Source organism: Coturnix japonica, chromosome 1, assembly GCF_054131305.1.
Source record: "Coturnix japonica strain WE chromosome 1, WE-NBRP24, whole genome shotgun sequence".
Taxonomy (NCBI): domain Eukaryota; kingdom Metazoa; phylum Chordata; class Aves; order Galliformes; family Phasianidae; genus Coturnix; species Coturnix japonica.
Genome location: NC_140663.1, coordinates 121965215 through 121989964, shown reverse-complemented (window position 1 = coordinate 121989964; position 24750 = coordinate 121965215). Strand labels below are relative to the sequence as shown.

General features: G+C 40.9%; 1 protein-coding gene across 6 annotated transcripts in view; it reads right to left on the bottom strand.

Moving 5' to 3' along the window:
• The window catches only part of NPAS2 (neuronal PAS domain protein 2), an 89537-nt gene that overhangs the window by 56775 nt on the left and 8012 nt on the right, over window positions 1-24750 (bottom strand). The window contains exon 1 of one of the 6 annotated variants that reach the window (XM_085551716.1): window positions 5598-5695. The exons of the other annotated variants lie outside the window; for them this stretch is intronic. The gene's annotated coding sequence lies outside the window, so the exon portion shown is untranslated. Of the gene's footprint in view, window positions 1-5597; window positions 5696-24750 lie in introns of those variants that run through there. 6 annotated transcript variants of the gene reach the window in all.

Below are 24750 nucleotides of genomic sequence, written 5' to 3'. Positions count from 1 at the left end.
CCATAGTGAAGCACTGATCTGCTGATTCACCTCATGCTCATCTACTGTGAAAGTTAGAATTGCAAAATAACAAATCTTTTCTGTGCCAAATGATATTGGTAGGAAAGCATGTTTTGGCTATGATGGGCTCTTCTTTCAGTTCTGAATGTGCGTTTACCCTTCCCCCTTGCAAGCAAATTTGCTGTCAGAATGTCAGGCTGACTTGCTGTTTTATTTGCCATCTGTGTCATACTTGTACAGATACACTAAGTATGTGTCCCAAAAAGCCTGAATTGTTGCATGTTCTTACATATCATTCATAATTACCAGGGGTAAAAATCACGAAGCCAAAAAAAAAAAAAGACATAGATCTCTATTCATGCTAAAGAGCATTTTATTTCAAACACAGTGCCATTGCCATTACTGAAGCACCACAGATTCAAAAATAGGACCTGAACGCCTTCAGCATACCATGATTTTTGCAGGTGATCTAAGAAAATCAGCTCTAGCTACTTTGCAGACAGATTCTTTACAGTGTATCTATACTTCAGTATGTTTATCAATGACATACCCAGGGGGATTGACTGCATCCTGAGCAAGTTTGCTGATTGCAGTAAGCTGAGTGGTGCAGTTGACACAATAGGAAGAAGAGATATCATCCAGTGTGACCTGGACAAGTGGGCACATGAGAATCTAATGAAGTTCAATGAGGCCAACCTCAATGTATTGCACTTGGGCTGAGGCAATCTCAGATATGAGTACAGACTGGGAGAAGAACTCACTGAGAGCCTGACAGTGTTATTAGGAAACCAGGAGAAAAGCTTTTGTTATGAGATGGATTGGGATTGTTGGTCAGGGGGATGCTGTTGTTGCTCTTGTCTGTTGGGTTTCAAGCAGTCTTGAGGATATCTGTAGAAACTGTAGCAACTTTAGTGCCAGCAGAAAAGATATTAATTTATAGAAACTATGACAAAAGTAGTATAAAATCCAATATGACAGCACTTTATTTTCATACATCCTACTGCCACATTACTATGGGGGTATTTGGGTATGGGGATTTTTTTTTTTTTTTTTTTGCTTTTTTAAATCAGAGCAATATTTGGGTGTTTTTTCCCCCAACCGTTCACCTTGCTTTGCATACTTCAAAAGGCAAGCTGCTGAAAAAAGCTTTTCTGATGGTTCCTATTGTTTCCTACTTCAAGTGAAAAAAAAAAGTACATGGTGTTAAATCTGAACACCAAGACTTTGTGAATGTGTAAACTTCAGAACTCTAAACCTTTCAGGCTGTGCCAATGTAAACCACCCCAAAGTGCAGAGAATTAAGTACACTTTATCCTTTCTGTCTACGATTGAACGTGTTCCAGTACTCCTAAAATTGGCAGCAAGGAGTCTCTCAAATCCCTCAAAGCAGAGCAGAGCTTTTTCAAATGGGTGTCGGAAAAAGAGGGCAATCCTCATCCAAATCTCAGCCCCATCCCTGTAGTTCTCTCCTTTGAAAACTCTCATCTTCTGTTTTGAATCGCTTCACCCTTGAAGACACAGGACAGGAAGAATAAACCCTGTATTTTCTAAGTGAAATGCTCTCTATTCCCTTAATGAAGATGACACAGAAATTTTAATGAGCACTTTTGCAAGGCACATCTGCCTATATATCACTCACCTTTTTACATGTTGCTCCACTGTTGTCCAACCTACCCACTGTCAAGAAACACAAATTTCTTGCTCCAACTTCTGGCAGCCAAAATGGCTGAGATGCACATTTTGGGAACCCAACCACAGGTATTTTGATCTCCTCCCTGCCATGTATCCTCTTCCCCATGGCACCCCAAGCCAGCACCTCCTCCCATCTGCAAAGCCAACTCTGACCCCACACCCCTTTCTCATCCTGGACTCCATGCACAGTTCAGAGGTTTTGCACCAGCACTGCCATCAGTGACATGCTGCATGTATTAGAGATGCGTGTCTGGGTACTTGTGAGCACTGCCAAGCCACCTAAAGCTTGGTGAGCATATGGGCAACAAGGTGATGGATTGATGGAGTTTAGCTGCTGCTGTACAGGTGGGCAAAAGGGTCTAAGCTAGGTTTGGCAAAGGGAGCTGGAACAGGAAAGCCACTAAAAGGCTTCACACATCTCCTCCTAACTCAGAAATGTTTTACTGGAATGAGCAGCTTCAATTTGTCCACAGTCTAATTCCAGGCTATTTTAAAACTGACATTATCCCGAGAAATAATGCCGAGTCCTAAACTGCACTGTGAGGCGTGCAGTAAATTTTTAGTCAGCTAAAGAGCAAAGAATGAAATGCGAGAGAACATTTTTCCTGATATATTTTTTTCTCTCGCTTCATGGAAATATTGATGGGAAGGATAGTACTACTGCTGCTGAATGGTGAATCGCATGGCTATAAAGATACATTATGTGCATCAGTCCAGCAGGCAGTTCTCTCAATCTCACCTCCTCTGCAAATGCAGTTATCTTGCTCTGGCACTTTGCAAAATCCTCTAAATTGCTATTAAATTAAATACTTTTAATTTATGGAGGATTTTAGCTCAAGTCATATTTCTCTGCCACTAATTATCAAGTATTTTACTGATGCTGTGAAAAACATTAATAAATCAATCTAAATGAACTCCTACCTTCCCCACTGAACTGGGGCTGCACGTCATCAGCCACACTCCAACCTGAGAAGGTTATATTTCCTTTGGATTCATCACTAATCTCATTTTGAATCATGTATTTCCGAGTGGGCTCAGAGCAACATTTTTAAACATGAGATTTTTAAGCTGGTGATGGGAGTATGTTTGAGTTGCATGAATATGTGGATGGATTTTTAGACGTTTTCTGTGATTCAAAACAATTCCCCTTTTGCAGTGTTAAGGTTGGCTTGTATCTTTCTTCCTCCCTCCTCCCCCCCCCCTAGAAACAGTAATTACACTTGCTATCTTTCAAATAAAATACAACTTCCAGTGTATTCTTAGACACCATGGGGCTCTGGGGAAGGATTGGTGGAAACATGTGTAGTGATAAATCACTGAAATTGAAGAACCTGTGGGTGTTTAGAGAGGTAGTTAGATGACTAAATACGGATTTCAGTGCCTAACTCTCAGCACCCAAAATTGAAAATATTGACCTTGATATGCAGTCCTGGTCTTCAGTGTGCCTTAACGTGGTGGAAGAATTTGGAAAGCTTCAACACAGGTAAGTCATGTTCCAAAATACAGACTGAGTAGGACTGTATTAGTAAAGCAGGCAGGTGAGATCTTCCCATGCTGACAACACTACTGGGGACAATTCTTATTACTCAAAACAGTGTTGTCCCAGAGAGAAAAAAAAAAAGCCTGTAATTTCACATACCAGACAACAAAAGTAGATGTTCCCATTTCACCCACTGTTTTCTAAAGCCAACACAAATCTTGGCAAAGGAACGTATTTTATGAAGTTACGCAGACTGACTTAATGTATTAATCTTTACAGTGACACAGATTATTAGAAACTCAATGATATGTGGAATGTTTTATGATGTGCTTTCACTCTGATAAATAGCTAATCACCATATATTTGTGACAACAGAACATTACAGGAAGCAGTGATATGTGCTCTGAAAAACACCATCGGTCCTTTTATGCCCTCTGCATAATGTTCTGTCATCTGTGATGCCTAACTTTGCAGCGTTGCATTCAAAAACACAAAAAATGTTCATTATGAAAACCCTAACATTTGTCAAACGCCCCCTTTCTGGTCTTTTGTGGTGGTGTTTTTATTTCCCCAAGTAAAAGTGCATTACATGCCATTTGACAGCTGGTAATTGTATGCGTATTGAATTAAAGCATTGATTTTAATTTTCAAAGTCAAACTCACTCTCTTTTAGCTGAATGAATTACTTTTTTCATTAGAGAAAATATTGGTGCTGGACTTCAGATACAGGATCAGAGCTTACACAGCCTGTCCCCAGGGATATTTTCTACTGCTCTCTTTTTGAAATATTGAAAGGTTCTAACTTACCCATTATCCAGGAATGAAAAAAAAAAAGAAAAAGAGAATAAATCTCCAAATGGTTAGCACAGCTCCTAAATTCATTGCTAGCTTTCAGCTATTTTTCCATTGCATTCCGATTACCTGGCTGCTAGGATGGGTTTTTTGTCATATAGGATAAGAAATAAAAGGCTGGGCAAGGTGTGGATGAGAAACCTTGAAAGAGATGCAGGTGCTGCTAGGAACTGCACAGATTATGCCATGGATATTAATATGTATTTCAGTCAATAGTAATGCACATCTAAGAAGACTGTGGGAAACAGAGGCTCTCTGATACTTTCCTCTGTATTATCCTTCTCATAGATCCAGATACTTTTCTCTCTCTAGTCTGCTACTGAGGGGCTGGAGTGCAGACCACAACAGATGCTCTCATGTGGAAACCATAGTGGGGAAAAAAAAAAAGAAGGATCATAGGTTGTCATCCCAAAGAGATGTTCAAAAAAGGACCGTAGTTTTGCGCCAAGTTTCTGAAGACAGGCTTCTTCTACTGCTCTCTCAAAACCTAATCACCATGAGCCAGGTCTCTGACCTGTTGCTCTTATCATGCATTCAAAGACATCTGCTGCTTCCTTATTCTTAGACTATCAAACCAATTATCTCTGGCTCAGTCTGGATTTTGTTCCACTCTGGAGTCTGAGAAGCTGTTCAGCCTGCCCTGACATCAGCCCCTCCACCAGGGAGAGCCTCCTCCTCCCCTTCTCCAGCATTGCCCCATCCAAGCTTGGCCTCCTGCAGTGCTCTATCGGGATGAGGAGACTGGGACTCTCTACCCTCACTCTCAGCCCTAAGGAGGAGACCAGGAGGCTCTGCTCTCACATCAGTATGAAGCAGCAGCAAGTCCTTTGAAAGAAAAGGGGCTAAAGCCCTGTAAACCTGGCTTGGAGTTATGGCCTAGTCGTATATGCTGAGCCACTACAGCAGAGCTGGAAGGAGTGAGAGCTGCAGCTGCTGCCCTTCCACAGACAGGTATCCTGCTAATAAGGAGTCACGTTTTGGACAAGGAATGTGCCCACCTACAGCTCCAGCCACCCTAGAGACGTGACAATTGGGCTGAAGTTTTTGTGGTCATACCACTACTCCTCTATTTGCTGCATAGCGGGCTGACAAAAAAGGCTCTCTACAGGATTTAAGAATTAACTTTAATAATCTGTTTCTATTCCTCTGTGCCTCAAGATCCCATGTGCATGCTACAGCTTTCTCTTATTTCTCTACCTAGCGACTCACTACCTTCCTTAAAAGCACTGTTACAAAGTCCACAGATAAGACTTAATTCAATCCTATCTGAATAAAAAAACCAAATTGTATGTGGAGAAAAGCAGATGATGTCCCATCATGCATTTTTGCAGCTCTGCTGGTACACGTAGAAGAAAATGCTGGTTCACATTAGTTACTCTGGATCTTTTCTCCTCTAAAACCTGTGATTCTTTTTGCAGCTGTGCATTAAAATGGGTTTTCTCTGAGGCATAATAAAAATATCACAGTAGTGACATACATCATCTTTTGGACGCCATGTTATGTGATGAAATTTTTCACGGTACACTTAGTTTGCATTTGTCCAAAGTAACTGAAAGTGAGAATGTGCACTGACCTGCTCCAGAGCAATCGTATTAGCCACCAATAATGCAGAAGATCACGTGCGTCAATTTGACTCTGTGCAGCACAGTGTGCTTATTATTTCTGCAATAAACTGTGGAAGAAAATAAAGTGTGAGAGCGTTTCAAGCATGTCTAGCTGTCCTATTGGTATAGTATTATTTTAACAGTAGAAGCAGATTGGGGATATATGTGCAGCTCTTTTCTCTGTCTGGCACAAGACGTCTGTTCTACCAAACACTTTTTGTTTTTAATTCTTATCTTAGCCAAACTTTTACAGCCTTTACAAATGGCCAGTGCAAATGCTGATCTCTATTTCCACATTTAGACCAGCTACTGTTATACTGCTTCCCTTTCACTGCGATAAAGGAAGCTACCAGTTCAGGAGTTTGTTGCATATTTAAGGGGTAGCTGCTGTTCTACAAATGAAGGGAGTAATTGATGCAATTTCTTTGCTGTACAGCTTTTGCTCATCAATACATTTAGTCTGTAGAAACTGTGGGTGCAATTGTGGATGAGGCGAGGAGATCATGCATGCAGTTCAAATATTTCTTGGTACCAGAATTTGGGAACCTGACACTAATCAGAGCCATGTCCATAATTAGGATTTTCTGAGAAGCTGAATCTCCCTGGAAGGCGAAGGTGAGCCATACAGAAGCACATAGGATTGTTATGATCTGGAAGTAATAGGATGATAGCAGATCTTCATGAGCCGTTGAAAGAATCATGAGCATTTATGGCCTCTATCCAAGGACAGGAATAATTGGGGAAATTAGTGGCCTCTTCTAGAAAAAAAAGGTGCTGGCAGCCCTGGGGTGATGTGGATTTTATATACGATTCTTTTGTCACTAAGATTACACAAGCTTCCAGCCTTGTCTTTGCAAAATATTAAAAGATTTTAAATGGGCTTTACCCTAGAGAGACAGATTCCAAAACGATGTTACACAAATAAAGTGATGAATGGGATGCCTATATATCGTTTATTTCCTCTTGGAATTGGTGACCTTCCATCACTCAGTAGTTTCCTTCACACTCCCTCACTTGTGAATTATAAGTTAATCAAGAGCACAATGGAACAATGCATGCATAGCCTGCTCGCTGCATTCATCTCTCTCCTCAGGGTGGATTACGGATGTTGAAGTTGTAATGAGTTTTCTTTTAGTCCAGTTTTGACCTCAATTCTGACTTTACCAGCAAAAATGTATTGTGTGAGATTACACAAGATGTATTTGGAAAATACACTGGTGATCTGGGAAAGGGTTTGAGAAGCAGGATTAGTTTAAAAAAAGTAAGAGCATCTCCTGGCTTTCATCTACTCTGACATAAAGAGAGGAATGGGAATGGAAAAGAGGTCTCCTGTACTATCTCCTAAATCCTGCTCCTGGTTTTGCCACAGAGAATGATTTTGATGCTATTTCACACTTATCAGTGCAGAGGAAGCAGTATTTCAACATGCCGATCTGTTTTACAGAGCCTGAGCCTGGGCTTGTGGGACTTCCCCTCAGAGGGAATGCAATGCATCTGTTGCAAATATTTATTTTCAGACTATACAGATACACAATACCAGTGAATGGAATACCAGGAAAAACTGTTCTCACACAGCTGATAATACCAATGGTAACAAAGAAGGAATTATTCTCATTATAAAGAAGAGTTGATCTGAAAGGTAAAGAGAGGTGGTAATTAATTTCCTTTAATAGTCACACTGGGATCTCCTGTAGTGTGCGGTCTGATGTTAATAATATATTTTCCCCCCTATAATTAATGTTCATGTTCTGTTCCTGGGGGATTCTTCTCCACTATCCTCAGCATTGTCATTACTCAAGCACACACAAGCAACTTGCACACCTTGGTGCTTGCAATATCTAATTCAAGCTCTACGTCTCTTGCCCATATCTGATCCCCTGCCAGGTGAGTGGCAAATGCGACCACTGGAACATGCAGCCTCAGGAAATCTGGGAAATAATGAAGCATTTTGCCCTATTTCAGAGGCAAGCTAAATGCTAACGAAACAATAGGATAGCACAAAGAGCAAATGACCCCCTCTGCCTGTCCTGCTTTCTGAGGCTTGATGTTCAGTGAGTGGGAAGTGAAGACTGGCTCTTGGCTGACCTCATGGAGTCATGAGGCAGAGCCACAGCAGAGCAACTAGGGAAGGCCTAGGACTTCAGAGCAGCCCGTGGCTCTCAGGCTGGGTGCAGAGGGCCAAGGCAGAAAATGAAGCCAGAGCAGAAGGAGCAGAGCATGGGCTTCTGCTGGCTGGCCGCCAGTCTCTGGCATAAACCAAAGCCCTTCTGAAATAGTTGCTCCGTGCGCCAGAAGCCAGTCAGCAACAGAACTGCTCTAAGATCCTCTCACTAAGCCACGCTGGATGTTCCTTGGATGCAAACATGGGCATGATTCTGCCCTTTTTTTGGAAGGAAACAAATCTGAGTGATAAGCTGGTCCTTAACAGAAAGAGCTTAGAAAGGACTAGGTAAACAAATGCTATGATGATGTACCAGTTTCCCCTGGAGTATTATACTGGTTTTGGCTGTAGGGATCCTGCAGGACAAAGTCGCCATGGAAGTTACTCTTTTCCCTTTACATTAAATTTCCTTGAGCTTACAATGCATGCTGATTTGCATTCATCGCGTTTTAGAAGATAAAGGAGGATGACTCTATGACTCTCAGCAGACATGGTAGAAAAGGAGAGAACATGACAAAGAGCTCAGATATATTCTTTGTGTTTCTGAAAGACAGCAGAGATGCATGTTTAGGAGAATACAGATGCAAATGCCTTTTTTTAAAATCTTTTTTTAAGGGGCAAAAACTTCCCCAAAGTAAATGTTTCCAGAGGCGCTACATCCCCCACTACTCTACCCTCCATGGCTGCTGTTGCCGCCCACTCCTAATGCACGTTCCCACCTCAGTACATCTAGCCCTATACACTCTCTGATTTCAGCTACAGAAATGTAGCCCAGACAGAGATTTATGCTTTCTCGAAATGCCTTCAGGTACAAAACCTAAAAGTTTCCTGAGCTTTTCTCCCCTTTAAGGAAAAACTGAAATACCTCCATGTTTCATGTTAAGACTAAATTTTATTTACCTCTTTATGAATAAGAACAGTATTATACCTAATTTTGTTTGCGCATATAAAATTCTCTAGACGTATGTCTGAGAAAAAAAGGGCATATTTCTAAGAAAAAGAGAAAAAATCCTGGCTTTTGAGCACTGTCAGAAAGGCCTAGTATTAAAGACAGAGCTGTAATGCACACAAAGTGCTTCTTGACGTTTCTGGCTAGTTGACATATCTCTAAAGAAGTAAAATTAATGAGTAAATAACCAGAAAGATGGAAACAGAGAGTACTGCTATTACTGACCCATTAGCAAGCGGGTTCCTAAGATTCAGAGACACTACATAAGCAGGCTTAAGGTCAAAATGCATAAATTCATATGACACAAATCCATCTTTCTAGAAGAAATGTTTGCAAAATCAGCATTCGTATACAGGATATAGCTAATACAGCATAGTGACCTCATAGTAACCTATCTGGAAATACTTTATCATATAGAAAATACTTTGAAGGGTAAAGTTTCAGCCACTGTTTTAAACACTGCACATTCTCCTGTTCTATCTGACAAAGTACGTTTCTCAAATACATTCAGATCTTTCTCATACACTCTAAGTTTATATTTCCTATTTTGCACTGGAAAAAAAAATGAGGAGGGAACGGAAAGCAGAGATAAAATGTGTTGTTGAAGGTTTCAGTGAACACCTGCATCCAGTTCAACCTGCATCTGGTTAACGGGAAATTGAAATACATCTTCTCTTTACTGGACAAATTTGGATTTTCTGAAATCTTCAGTAAAAAGTAACTAGTTGTAAGATACATAACAGCTCTGCATATTAGAAGTGTCTCATACGCACATAACGTAAAAGTTACTTGCAGGTAGTGTCCATTGGTGTAGACTTTTCCCAGAATAAGTAGTCCTAAAAGACCTAATGTGACTGTAGACCTTCTAGTATCAAATTTGTGGGTGCCCCATCCTAGGCTTCACGTGGGAAAATGGTCCTGCTGGGCAGAGCAGCAAAGAGACTCTGAAGGCTGTTTTTAACAAACTAAGGAAAATAATTTTACATTTTTATTTACATTGATTTACAATGCATCCTTTTGTCTCACACTCTTGTACCCACCTGGGGAGCCTGTGTCTTAGGGTGCACAGGTTCTGCTCATACCAAAAGCTTGCTAGAGGGTAACTAAAGTCCCTTTTAACACCTGTACTTTATGGATTTAATATGCTAATATGAAAACCTGTCTTGAATATCTAATCCTAAAATGTTTTACTTTCTTCTTCTGTTCTCTTAAGTAGTTAGTCCTACTAATTCAACTCCATCAGGATGAAAGGCATTAAACCAAATGTCTGGAAGGAATTAATTTAAGTGCTTATCAAAGACTGGTAACATCAGTTTTCACTGGTAAGTAAAACGAATGCATGTGAACAGGAATTAGATACATTGATTCAGCTCTATTGTGAAAACAGCTTGGAGATAATGCCCAGGAAAACATGCATCATGTTAATAGAACAAGTACAATGACCCTGACTACACCGACTGACTGCATTTCCACTTTGTCAAAATCAGTGTCAAAATGCCAACGACAGCATAAAGCTTGTATTTGTTCCAAGAGGTGCCCATTTTGCAATGGGGCTTTGGGGGAAAGAAAGAATAATCTTCATCCATAAACATTTCATGATTCATATCTACAGATAATACTATACTTCTGCATAAAGAGAAGTAAAAAATAACACAGGACAATGTTCAGAGACTGTCCTTGGACTATACTTACAGCTTCTCCAGCCCCACAGGCAGATTTTCATCAAGTCTCCAGACTTGAGTTGCTCTCATCTTTTGATGGCATGACCAGAACTGAGGCTAGGGCTGGGGACTGGTGGGGGATAAAAAGCAAATGGTAGAGCCAGGAAAAACAAAGCTTAGGAAGCTCAGAGAGTAGGAGTGCAGTAAAGCAGGACCAGCTCAAGGGCTTTCTGAGAATCATACACTTTAGTTTCTGTTAGTCTAGTGCTTAATGTCAGGGACAAAACTAGAGCTTGGACGCAGAGATCTGTATTTATTACCGGATCTTATCAGACTTACCAATATTCCAGTTACAAACAACAACAAAACCTCACTGTTGGCTTCCTTATGCAAACACAAGACTAAGCCTCAGCCTGGGTCAACATATAGGCTTCCTGTACTGCATCCAGTTCTGGGGCCCCCAGTACAGGAAAGATGTGGAGCTGCTGGAGAGGGTCCAGAGGAGGGCTACAAAGATGATCAGAGAGCTGGAGCACCTCCCTAACAAAGACAGTCTGCAGGAACAGTGCTTGTTCAGCCTGGAGAAGGGAAGGCTGCGAGACTTCATTGCAGCTTTCCAGTATTTAAAAAGGGATTATAAAAAGAAGGGGAATCATCTTTTTAATTGGGTAGACAGTGATAGGACAAGAAGGAATGGTTTTAAGTTCAAGGAGGAAAGGTTTAGACTGGATGTTGGGGGAAGTTCTTCACAGAGAGAGTGGTGAGGTGCTGGCACAGGCTGTCCAGAGAGCCTATGGATGCCCCATCCCTGGAAGTATTCAAGAGCAGGTTGGATGGGGCCCTGGGCAGCCTGGTCTAGTGGCAGATCTGGAGGTCAGTGGCCCTGCCTGTGGCAGGAGGTTGGAACTTGATGATCCTTGGGGTGCCTTCCAACCAAAGCCATTCTGTGATTCTCTCATTCTCTCATTCTTCCTCACTACTCACCCTTGCACAGCATAAACTCTTAAACTCAAAAATTGCAGCTGTGGGGACTCTTTTTTGCAGATACGTAAGATTTTATGGGCTATTATTAGCTTACTGAAATTAAACTGCTGTTCATATGAAATGATGTGGAACAAGTATGGATTCCCTGCCTTGCCAAATGGACATGTTCCAGCAAGGGCTACCCGGCACTAGGTACAAGCGTCTGGAAGCTAATGAGGATTCACATCCACATAGTGTAGGAACAATACTGTTGAAGGCTGCAGCCCTACTTTAAAATGACAGAAGAAGTAACAGTTTCTTGAGACTGCCTCTCTGCCGCTGAAAAGAACTGTGTCTGGTCAGTGACTTGTTCAGCTGGAACGAATGAGCAAGTGGAGCATCAATCACTTATGTGAGATGTCAAGCAGCTTACAGCTTTCTAGGCTTTGTTTACTTACATGCAACATACGTTAATGAGTGAAGTTTCTTATCACTCTTGCCTCTATCATCCTTAGTTATTTGAATCCCACAAAGCAAAAGCTCTGATTGGAATGTCACAGGCTCTGGGACAAACCTCTTCATGTACCTGGCTCCTCCTTGACCCATGTGACCTCAGGTCAAGTGTCCAGTATGCAGGCTGAATGACTTCTAGCAACATTGGAAGTCCTTGGAGGCCCACTGGGCTGGACTGTGTACAAATGCCACCAGAGCAAATGGCTTAAATAACCCTGGAGCAGATATGTGACACAAGAGTACACTGAGGCTGAGGGCTAGTGTTAGAGAAAAGGTTAAAGGAGGGGCTGGTGGACATGAGGCTGCAGGAGTGTTAAGTGGTAAATCCTGAAAGCTTGGCAAGGGTGGATGAAGGCAGCTGGTATTGGGACTGAAGAACAGTATGTTAGTTATGCCGTGGGGAAAAGCACGTGAACCCTAAGTACAGTATGGAGCCAAACAAAGTCAGTAAAAAGACGACCTGCAGCAAAGCTGACTAGTCCTTGTTGTAGCCCATCAGGCCTTGTTGGCTGTTCTGCAGACCAAGTACCTCAGACCCATCTGTTTTCAACCCTAACCCTCATTCTAAATCTAATCCTGCCTTTAATTATCACCTGAAAACTCCTACTCCTCAAGATTAACAATAGATTTGGTCCAAAGTGTTCACTGATGGATGTTGTGAGAGATACATAGTGAAAGTAAGGGCCATATAGCTATGGATAGCCATCTGATCAGAACTGAGAAAGCAGAGGAGAGAAATTCATTACTATGCCCAGCAAGTCCTTCTGATCCAGAATGATATACTGTTGGTGGTTATGGCTACATTTAGAATGTAAAAGAGATTTTTTTTTTTCACAGCATCTTTCTCTTCCTTGCCTGCAAAAATATTAAGCATCACTCAGTTTTTGTCCCATTGGAGAATTCCATTGGAAATCCTTCATGGTGATGTGGCTGCTCAGTGCTATCTGTCTGTCAGGGCTGTACAGCATTACTGTTCTGCGCCAAGAGGCTCCTATGGAGGTTCACTCAGTCCTACACTGGCATTGCTCAGTTTCTTTAAAGATAAAGTAGGTGTTACAGCCAAAGCCTGAGGGTCTGAATAGCCACCTTTATATCTTGCTTGAGCCCTGTTTGCCACATAAACTAGCTTCCTGGCAGCGGACTGGATGCTTTTAGAAGTGTGGAGATGGGAAAATGCAAAGGTAGTATTTCTGCTTTAGGGCTGTGCAGGAATGCCCCAGCTGGAATGTCCTACATGGAGAGCAGCCCACACGCAGGGCAGTGAAAGAGTTGCTGTCTTAGCTGCTGTAATGCACATTTGACTGAAATCTTTGGTTCTGAAGAAGCTGCATTTTTCTGGCACATTTCTAGGAAAGTAGATTCTCAGTTTGCTGGCAGGTAGGAAGGAAGAGTTAAGTTTTTAAGAGCACTGAGTGGCACATTAGCAAGTGTAAATGCATCCAAAAAATGAAAAAGGACTGTACTGCTGCTTCTGATTCACTGTTCTGTGCCAAATAACACTCTCTCAGTCACCTTTTCTTCCTCAAAGAGAACAGGTTGTGACAGATTGAAGTCTTCTCCCCTGCTATGTCAGGAGCCTTTATGTGACAATTACAACATCATTTTTGTTTTACGATCAGCTGAAGTCAGTTCAAAACAGCACTTCACCTCACACACGAAATAGCATGGCTTCATGTGACAGGGACTGCAGTTTGGCAGGAGCAATTTCTCATTTACAATCTGCTTTCTTCTGTCTTGGTGTTTTCCACCCAATGCAGAGTAACTTTAGTTTTGAAGTCAGTCAGGCTTATCTGGAGGAATGACTCATCTAGGGCAATCAGAGTAGCTTGCTCCTGCATGCTCTGAGAAGCACTCAAACGTTGAGCAGTGGAGGAGGAGAAAAGCTACAAATCCATGACAGGGAAAACCTCGGTCCTTCCAGATAAAATCTGTGATATTTGTCAGCAGCTCTGGTGAGTAGCAGTGCTGGCACTCAGAAGGGGAATTTCTTTATCTCCTCCCTTTCCATGGTGATTTCCCTTGTCTCTTGTTCCACCCAGCTCACATGCCACAGGCAAAGCTGGCCTCAGAAAGTTCAGAGAAGCCAGCTGGCTATGTGTGAGCCCCCACATCAGGGGATCCTGTCGATGTAATCTACAACACCATGTTTCTAGCTTTTTTTGTATGTCGCCAGTATTGCAACTAGCCAAGAGCAAGCCTAAATGCTGCAGCGTTCACTGTGATTTTCGCTTCCCCTGATAATTCACTCTTCATCCATTTAGACCTATGAAAATAATACAGCATTTCCCATTAGTAATCTCTCCCACTTGTGACTTCTTTTCTTTGTGGCCGGAGGAGATGAAGTGCTCGGTTACCCCACAAAAACCTCTCCAGAGCAACCACCATGAATTCAGGAAACCTGGCGCTCAGCCCATACACTTTTCCCAATTCCGAACAGTTCCTATTTAATTTCTCTCCTGACTGCTTTTCCTTTTTAAAATGTTTATCTTTTAAGGCTAAATGCATGAAAACACACTGTTTCTAGGTATGAGAGGATGCATGCAAGTATGCCTGAAGCCTGCTTCAGGCTACTCCTGCACAGACCCAAGAGCTGCCCACACCGTGGTCAGAGCCACAGTTGGTTGTAAGCAGGCACCACCAGCAAGCAGCTCCATTTCATCTTACTCCTAAATCTTACACTAGGACCGGTTTTACAGGTGCAGAACAAATCACTGCAGATGCAAGCCCCTTAATTTAAATCCAGAAGGAAGCAATTGCACATCATAAACCAAGTTCTGCAAGCTGTGAAACTAGTACAAGCTAATGTCTTACTGGCTGGTGTCAGAAAGCTCTTGTGAAGGTTATCTGGGTTCTGTAGGGCCTGGCATATATTGTCACAAAACTTAAAGATAGCCTGTAGTTTTGATATCTTTACCTTTCTCATGAATTTAAATGATATTGGCCAGCAAATTTAGAATGTAGCTAGAAAGGCACATGTATAACCACATAAAACATGACCAAGTAATCCTTTATTCTTCTAAGAAACTGAGCAAAAAAAAACCCTTTAATTTTGAACTCAGTGCCCAAACCAGGCAGGTTTCCAGGACCCTTGGCTTACATGGGCATTTCACTGTGAGAAAGAAGAATGAGCTAAACATTCAGAAACAGAATTGTACAAGCACTACGTGGGGGATTCAGGGCTAAGAAGAGTCTCTGAAGTCACTCTAAGTTCTTCCTGAAAAATCATCCGGTTGCCAGATTGGGCAGGTCCCTCTGATTTATGTATGTCTTGGGTTCTGAAAACCTAACTGAAGGGCATTAACATTAGGCTGCCATACTTCTAAGAGATAAATTACAAATGAGAACACTGAGCACATCTCAGAAGTTATGGTATTTCCTTTGGATATTCGATATCCCATACAGCCGAGTGCTGCCTCAAGACTGATGAAAACTTCTACTGTATGCTTGATTTATGATCTATTTGGAGATTAAAAAAAAAAAAAGAAGGGGGGGGGGGAGGGGGGTGAGCACTTAATACTTTCATTTCTTTGTTTCCTCTTATTTTTTATTTATTTTTTAATAACCAGGCCACAGTCCAGGAAAAAAAGCAAGGTTTGTGGATATGTTTATCGACCCTTGCACTGTGATTTAGTAATATACATCAGCTGGTACTTACTCTCACATAAATGAAAACCCGATGAGGAAAGATATTGAGCACATGTTCTAAAATAAGTATATGCTTTAAACATGCTATTAAATTGCAGTACTTGTCTTTCCTCATTTTCTGGATTTTTCCATTTCCTTTCCTGGAGTTTTAATTCCTCTGGGGCATACAATAAAGTCCTTGCTCAGACAAAACTACTTTTCTATTTACTTTATGTCGAAAACTGCATGAGACAGTAATATCCCCAAGACCAGAAATTTCTTATCATTTAGGTCTACAAAATAACATTGTTTTTTCATAGAATCATGGAATCCTTGAGGTTGGAAAAGACCTCTCAGATCAAGGACAATCATGAAACATTAGCCATGATAATCAGCTAAATGTGTTGAGACTTTAACACAAGGTGAATGACCTAGAGCTGGAATTTGGTGGCCTTTCTCATTATTACTCTGTGTGTATTTTCTGTTTATCCACTGGGAATACTTGTGAGACACAGTCACTGTGATTAAGAAGGCCAGAATCTATCCCCATTGACAAAAGCTTATTTTAACACTTACAATTTCTTTTGTACAGCTTTTGCTTTGACTAGCAAGCACTTCATCAGGTGAGTCATCCCCTTTCACTGGGTCTAAAGCTTGCACAGTTTGATCTGTTAAGATTTATGGGCATGTATGCATATACCCCATTAAGCTACACCACTGAGGGGAAGGATACAGTGTTGGAATAACTAGAAACTCGCTGTGAGCAAGTAATACTAGAGTTGGGCTAGAAACACATTGTAAGCATGCTGGCAAAGGAGATGATTCCTCTGCAAAGGGATCAGAGCTGGGGCTGATATTCAAGCAGCTCTTTCTGGAGTTGAAATCAGAAGCCTGAAAGTGGTGTCCCAGTTTGCCAGGCAATATAATGGGGAAGTGGGCCACACTGGGGAAGGACTCACTACCCAGTGGGAAAGATCTGTTGCCTCTGTGCAGAAGGCACTGGGGCTTTGTATTCCTATCCTACCTCCACCTTACCCTGATGACTGCAACAACGTTTTTCTGAGTGCAAAAAATATCCTCACAGATATACAAAATCACGTAATTAAATTGAAGCAGTTTAATTTTAAATTAAAATTCATAATGCCTTTCTGGAAGGTTGCAAAGCCAACCTAAAGTAAATGCTGATCAATTCTATTTTCTTTTTCTATTACTTGTCAAGTTTTTCTTTCATCTCACACTATGAACCAGAGAAATGCCTGAGTTTTTCCCTCAGACTTTGATCACTGCATTACCATGACAACAATGTATTTACTGTAGCTATAATGGACAGACTTAGATGTCAACTGGGTCCCTTGAAAGTCCATGGGGAGCTTTTGGTCTCCTTGTACCACAGTAAATGAAAGAATGATTCCCTCAACTGAAGAGCTATCTAACAGGTAACTTGTATTTGCTCTCAAATTCTGCCCGCTCTGCCAGCAGTGTCCACTGCCTTCCATCAGTCTTAAATCCACTGGTTGTTTTAATGATATGGGAAAATGGGTCAAACTTTTATTTATTGGCATGCTTTGTGCTTTGCTGACTGAAGACCATAATCCAACAAGCTAATGCATCAATCAGGATGTGATGCATGGACATGGTGAAGGTGTTTACTGTTACTGTTTATGTTACTATTCTTTTCAGAGCATTACAACCTTGCACAGCAAAAGAGAAATATGTAAGGCTTTGTTCTTACACAGTTCACAACTAAAGGATGGTATTTTTGCACGTATAAAGGTTTGGTGCATAAAAATATATGATAGAAACAAGACCTATTATGCTCCTGAAGACATTGATACATGGGAGTAATCAAGTCACTTCACCAATAAAAAAACCTTTCAGCAGAAGAACAAGCTTTACACCTTACTGAATTACAGATACAATACAAAACAGCACACGTAACTCCTACTCAGGATGCAAGAAACAGCTTTGTTACAGCAAGCTACTTAACATTTGTGTTTTCTTACAGTAAGGACTTTATGTACAAATAACAAAATCCCTTTTGCACAAGGTTCTGCAGGGAGTAAAGTATAAATACATATACAATTTTTCCACAATGCCTGTCAATCTGCTCCTAAAAGATGCAATTAGAAGATCAGAAAACAAAGTTAAAAGCCTGTTTGATCTCAAGAGTTTGGCTACATACTGACAATTTTGGAAATAATTCATATCAGAAAGAACTGTTGCAGCTTTATGTAGATCTGAACATGTACGACTTACATTTTCTCAGATGTAAAAATAGTGTGTAGTTCTTTAAAATGAAATTGTATCAGCAGTCATAAAGATGACTCCAGATACTAGTAGAGAAATTGTATGTCCATTAAAACCAGTTAACATTTTTTAATTTAAAACCTTGAAAAGCTGATTTAACCATACCAAAACATATCACAGCATCAGAAACACCTGAAAATGAGCAAGAAAGTAGCATTGGGTGCTCAATATTTATCATTTCTCCAGTACATATATTTCAAAATACAAATGCCAGATTCTGTAGTAAATTTAATATTTTAAGCCACCTTTAAAGCTACATAAAGTCTTAGAACAAAGTTTTTAGGGAAATACTTTTCCATTAAACTAAATACATTTTTTTTCTTTGACCTGCCTCAAGGTCCACAAAGGACCCCTCTTTAAAACATACAAAGAGGGCCAAAGCAGTCAAACTACTGGAAAGTTGTGAACAGAGCAAGACAGGCAATAACAGTGAATGGCCTCACTGCGGCCACAAAATTCTGTGTGATAAAGGCAAAAATTTGGTCACGCTGGAGTTCAAAGGAGCCAACATTTCATAGTAAACATGCTTTCCACTGCTTGCTTGGTGCAAAGTAGATCTGAATCCAGAAGACATTTATTCAAAATACCCCAATGTGAAGGAAACCATGACCCATAAATACATTTGTGTTGTACGTATCCTGTTCTTCCAAACTATTTTGTGGGCCTATCAGCAGCCACAATAATGGAACTGGACAGTGCTGCTAGAGGTGGTAGCTGTTGGTCATTCCCATTCCCTGTCTGCATTACATACGCTGATTCTGTCCTTCATGGCCTGGCAGTGTTGTGCATAAAGTTCTCTTCTTAGCACAACTTTTGTGCCTTGCCACTTGAAGACAGTAAATTTTGGAACTAAAAACAAACCATGATCTTAATTTTCTTTTTTTTTTTTTTACTCTCACTCCCAAAATAAAGAAGCAATAATTTCAAGAGACAATGGAAGAACTCCTCTACGCAAAGCATAGTTTGGAAAATGAATCTACAAAATGATCAAGATGAAAATCTGAAGTCTTGAGTGTTTTACTAAGGCTCATGTATCCGGCTGCAGCAAATGTGAATTTCATTTTGTAGCTATGCTTGTCAGATCTCCCTCACCTCCTGCCTTTTCTAGCGAGTGACCTGGGTATAGTGCTTGCCTGGAAGCCTTGCAGGATCCCTTCATCTAGGAAAACTTCTTTCCGCCACACAGAACTTTCCCATAACCAAACCACTTGAACTGAAATTTTCCAGTCTGGTATCTTCCTTGAATTACAACTATTCATGATTTTAGCCAAAACATTCAAAAAGGAGAGGTGGTACATTCTTGAGAAATATTTCACTATCTTGCTTTGCAGGTGTGTGTAGCCTTTGCAACAAGGATATCCCCAGTTAAAAACCAACTGGAACCCAATGTTTAATTAAATTGAAGTTGCCACCCTGTTACACTGTTGACTCTTCAGAATTGGTTCAGGCCAGGATAAGTCAGCTTTGGTGGCACAGAATTGGTCTCGCGCTTGACCTGTCCCCCAGCTTAAGCCAGCAGTTGTGCAGTGACTCAGAACTGATTGGGAAATGCCAGCAAATTAATATGACTTAAAATGACTGGTAACAAGAAACAACAACAACAACAAAAAAAAGAGCGTAGTGCAATCATTAAATCATTAAGTATGGAATCATAATGAATATGCAGGAAGTGAATAAATTAAAATCACACAGGCAGGCTTAATTATACTATTTCCTAATTTCTGAGCGCTTGACTTTGCATCCATAGTGGTTAGCATTTAATGCAGCTTCTGCGAGCACATGACTTTGCTAGTGAAAATCCTCCTTACTGGGCATTGTTGTGACATTTCCAAAATACCATGAGACTTCCAGTCACCTCAGCTAACAAGCTCTGGCAGCTGCTGCACCAATGCAGGTAGTGATAAAGGGAAGCAGCAAGAGGCAGGGATGAGGTGCTCTTCCTATGGGCTTTGTGAGCATTTGCTAGCAGCAGAGAAGTGCTAAGTTTGCCAGCACTGGGTTTCCATTCCAGGTACCCAAGTGGGCATGCAGTCCCTGTCTGTCCCTCTGGTCTCCAGCTCTTTCCACACCTCAGACTCCCCACTCAGTCCAGCCTCACATTTGAGGACAATCATCTGCTCATCCCTATTTCTGGCTTTCCAAGACTCGGGAACTTCCCAAGCAACTCTGTGCATTACTCCTTGCTTTCCAATCCCACTTCCAGTCTTTGCTCAGCTCAAAGATCTCCTTGGCTTCTCCTCCAACCTCTTTCTCCCCACTATGATGCATGCAAGTTTCCACCCTGACCTTCCTCCTCCCAGGCTCAGGTCCACATCTGCCCTCTTTCCAGCACTTTTCCTTCAGTTGGCCACAAAACCTTTGCTTTGCCACATCTCATACTGGGGGCCCTTTCTCCATCCCTCCCCTCTTGTTTCTCTCTACTGCCATGACCTGCATCTCAAAGCTCCTGGTCTCCCTTGCTCCACATTCATTCTCTGTATTCCCTCTCCTGCTGGTCATCATTTTCTCATCTTCATCTCTCCACTCACCAGCTTCCTGTGGAACAAAACACGGCCCCATTTATCTTGTCTTCCAGGTCACTCATGAAAAAATATTTGTTGAATGCTGTAAGGTAACTTAAACCCACCACAGCTCCAAAGGAAGTCTTGCTTCCCTTCCTTGAACCCACCACCACCATTTGTATGTCTGCACCATGAACCAGTTTAGGAAAACAAAACAGCTGAAAATTAACCTATCCACACACAGAACAGGTTAAATTTCAGCAAAATCAGCTTCCTAGTCTTGTCTACAGCTCCTGGAAAAGGGAAATAACAGAAACGAGTATTCACATTCGGGAGTAGGACGGGCTCATCTTCTGGCAGAGCAAGAGCAATTCTGAAACAGAATTCTCCAAAAGAAACCTAGAGACTAGCTGGGAAACGAAACTAGGGGAAAACATCCAGCAAGTCATTAACTCCAGATTAAAAAAGCAGAAAAAAAGGTTGGCCAGAATGGAGTTCCTTCCTACCTTGGATTCCCTATAATCTTTGAAAAAATACATGCTTCTCAGCTCCCATGCTACTGTGATGACTGCTCCCTTTCCACCCAACCCATCCCTGTTGCAGCATATGTGTGAGTCAGAGTGGGGAACTAGTCAGCCTTTAAATATGCACTTAATCTTTCCATATTCAGGAGAAGACTTAGATAAAATTCTGAGCAAATGGGTAATGAAAAGCACGTGCCTAAGTATTTACCTGAATAAAGTTGTTTTGTTGAATTTGTGCTGAAATGTCAAGCGCCTGTCAGGCACGCTCAGCATCTTCCCCAGCGCTACTGCACACAGAGCCTCTGCTATGATAAATGCTACCCTCCCATGGGGGATATTGTTTTTTTCCCAGAGAGTAGCCCAGAAGGAGAGGAGCCATCAGATCAAAGATGATGCTTACCTCTTACACCCCTTGCTTTCCCGGACCAGAAAGGGGAGATCTAGAGACAAGATGAAAAACAAACTTTCCTAAGAGAGCCATGAGAGATTCCCCATCTCCCACATAGCCTTTCAAGCAGCCCATAACACAGTGAGGAGCTGTCTGTGACGCTTGCTTGGAAGCTCACAGACTGAGAGATGGAAAGTCACCAAGTGCAGGAGTCAGGTTCTTTATCGATGTCTCTTCCTTTCTGAGCTGCTTTGCAGATTGTCAGTGTACAGGAGGGATTTCAGACTGAGCGCAGCAAGCTGACCTTTTCTCATACGTGTGCTGGCTCACTGGGGAGAAAGCAGAATCATCTTCAGTTCGTGTGACTGAAGAAGCCGTGGATACTTTGGCTAGTTGGCCATTACTCATCATACTTGGGAGACCATGTTGTTTAAGCTGAGACTTCTGAGGGTGAAGAAGAAATGTTTCACATTTTACATTATCTCTTGAAAATATGAAAGCTTGCTGCAGTCCTTGGATACAATATTTATGAATTGGTCTTTCAGCCAAATCCACTTCTGCATAAGGATACACAGCTGCCAGTACCAAGAAGTATGGTACTTCCCAAATATATCTTTGCCATTTTTAAAACCACTCTAGAGGCTTGAAAATAGTATTTCTTTCTTTGTAAGTTAAATCTCTAGGTCTGGTGTTTCAAAGAGAGCCTGAAATTAGCCAGATTTTTGTGTTTGTTTGTGCACGAGAATAATTGATTAAATCAACACAAGCGTAACTGATTATACACTCTAAGAACAGTGCTGAGGAATTCAGCTGCAAAACGAGCGGTATTGTGAAGAGCTATACCCAATTTTTGTGCTCGCATCTCATATATGGAATCCCCTCTCAATTACGCAGTACCAATTTTGAAACGTCTCGTTACCTTCCACCACTGGATATAAAAAAATTGCATAGAAGAATATTTAAACATGCATGACTTACAAAAAAAATATCATCCTTCTTTCATTAACCAGCATGATGACCCTGTAGTAGTTCCACAGAGGGAAAAAATCCGCAGAGAAATATGGCAAGTCTAATGCCAGTGATGATGTTGCAAATACATATATTATAGACCAGATAAACAAAATGTGAATTCCAAAGTTAAACACTGAACTTACATCCCCAGGTACTCATATCCCCAGGTACTCTGAAAAATAACCTATCTTGAAAAGAAATTGAGAAGACTACCACATTTCATATTTGGTCAACAACAATAAATCTATTGTTCAGCTATAGTTTAAATCATTCTTTGGAAAAAGACAGTTCTGAGCAAAAGAAATAGCAATTGCATTAAAGAGGCAGTAATGCCTTTTTAACTGGCATTACACCGTGCATCTTGCCTGTAGTTTTCAATACATTTTAGGTTTTCCAGAGCAACAGAAAATTGGACACCGTGAAACAATATTTGTAACCTTTACAAAAAGAGAAAATGTGTTTGCTTATTTGAGGAAGAATAAGCAACTTTGGCATTATGCCTTTTACATTTAAAGGGGATGTCTAGAGTAATGCAGATGCTGAGGAACTGTGAGCTGGTGGAAGTACTTTGAAATTCTATGCTATCCATTAAGAAGGCACACAGTCTTTATTTACTTCACAAGCTTGAATGGGGTCTTTTGGAAAAGAATTTGAGTATCAGTTCAACTTGCAATAAGATAACAATGCTTAGCACTTTCAAAAGGCTTTCTGTCTTAAAACCAAAAATAATTAGTAGGTAGAAGTGAGAGAATGGCACTGCAGAGGCAATAGCAGGAACAGGGCATACAGGGAAGGCACAAGAACAGCTGGAAGCAACACTGCTTTGCACAAGAAAATGACTCACAAGGCTCAGCCACCAAGGTGGATCAACATCCAGAAGAGGTTTCACCATGACTCCTCTTTCAGCCAGTCAGAGTCACAAAGGCTGGAAAAGACCTCCAAGTCCAACTGTCAGCCCACCCCCATCATGCCCACTAACCATGTCCCTCTATGCCACATCAATGTGTCTCTTGGACACCTCCAGGACTGGTGACTGCACCACCTTCATTTGCAATGGTGTATTTAGCACAGCACAGTCCCCTGCTCGGTGACCCCTTCAAACACATGGTTGTGAATGCACCCATTGCTGATCACAGCCTAGACTTCTCTATTAGGCTGCCCTGCTTTGAAGACAAGAGAAGTGATGCACAAAGGCATTATGTTTGTGGTCTAAGCTCATATTGTTGCACAGTACAATTATAAACAAAATCTATCTATTTTGAGATTTCCAGTTTTGTTGTCATCAATAAAACCCTTTTTACACAGACTTTAAAATCCTGAAGTATTTTCTTCTGACTGCAATTCTGTGCCAAATATTTTTGTCATTTCAAAACCCAATTTACTGCTACAGCCCTGCATGAATGCTTCAGAGGAACTTTTAAGATCTTGCCAGAATACAAGGGAAGATTACTGAGATGGATTTTGTGCAAATAAATCTCTGTCTAAATCGCCAATTTTATAAACCTGAGAATCACCCTAAGGCAAGTACGTGGATATAGGCATCTATATGTAGAAGTAATCTGAAAGAGATAGTTGAATTCCTTGGTACATGCATGATCTATAGCAACTCTTAACATGACTGGAGTCAGTGAAGGTGGGGCTAACAGTAGAAGTGAAAGAGGGAAGAAGAAAGGAAGAGAGGGAAAGGGGAGAAGCAGAAGGTTCTAACTGAAACAAATAATATAAAAAAAAAAAAAAGAAGGTTTTCGTGGAGAAAGCTAAAGATTAAAATGATGTAAAAGAAGGAAAGAAACAGATAAAATAAAATAAAATAAAATAAAATAAAATAAAATAAAATAAAATAAAATAAAATAAAATAAAATAAAATAAAATAAAATAAACCAAAAAGGACAAAGTTTAGCCCTATTAGAAACTGAAGCCAGTAATTCTTTGTCAAACTAAACTCCCCTTGATTTCAGTGGGAGTTTTGCCTTAATGAGGACAGTAGGATAGGCACCAAATGCAGCTTTATTTCTATACTTGACTAACAGCAAGATACAGCAAGATATTGTATTGTTGAAAAAGACTGTGCATTTTTGAAGAAATATGGATATTAGGGACCAGGCAGTTTAAGTGTAATTGCCACAACCAGCTGGGATACATCATTGTGCATCAGCTTACAATAAAGCCCTTCATGCTGTAAGAAAGAGAAAAGATGAAAAAATGGAGTCATGTCACCTTGCAAACAACCAAATTAAAGGTCCAGAATCATTCCAGGAAAGTTTCCATTTACTTCAGTGACAGCTCTGAAAACAAACAAGATTCTTCGGTCCTTCTTATTAAAAAAATAATACAAATACAACAGTGAATACGAGTGACCTATTTATTTTGTATCTGCAATTGCTCTTGCTGAAATTGTTGGAAATGCACCCATGTGTTTCACAGAAGTATTCTCTGATTAGGCTGTTCTCAGGCAGAAAGACTAAGAAAGTGTATTCCACAGATGTTGCACTGATAGAGTGAAAACTAAATCGGTGAACA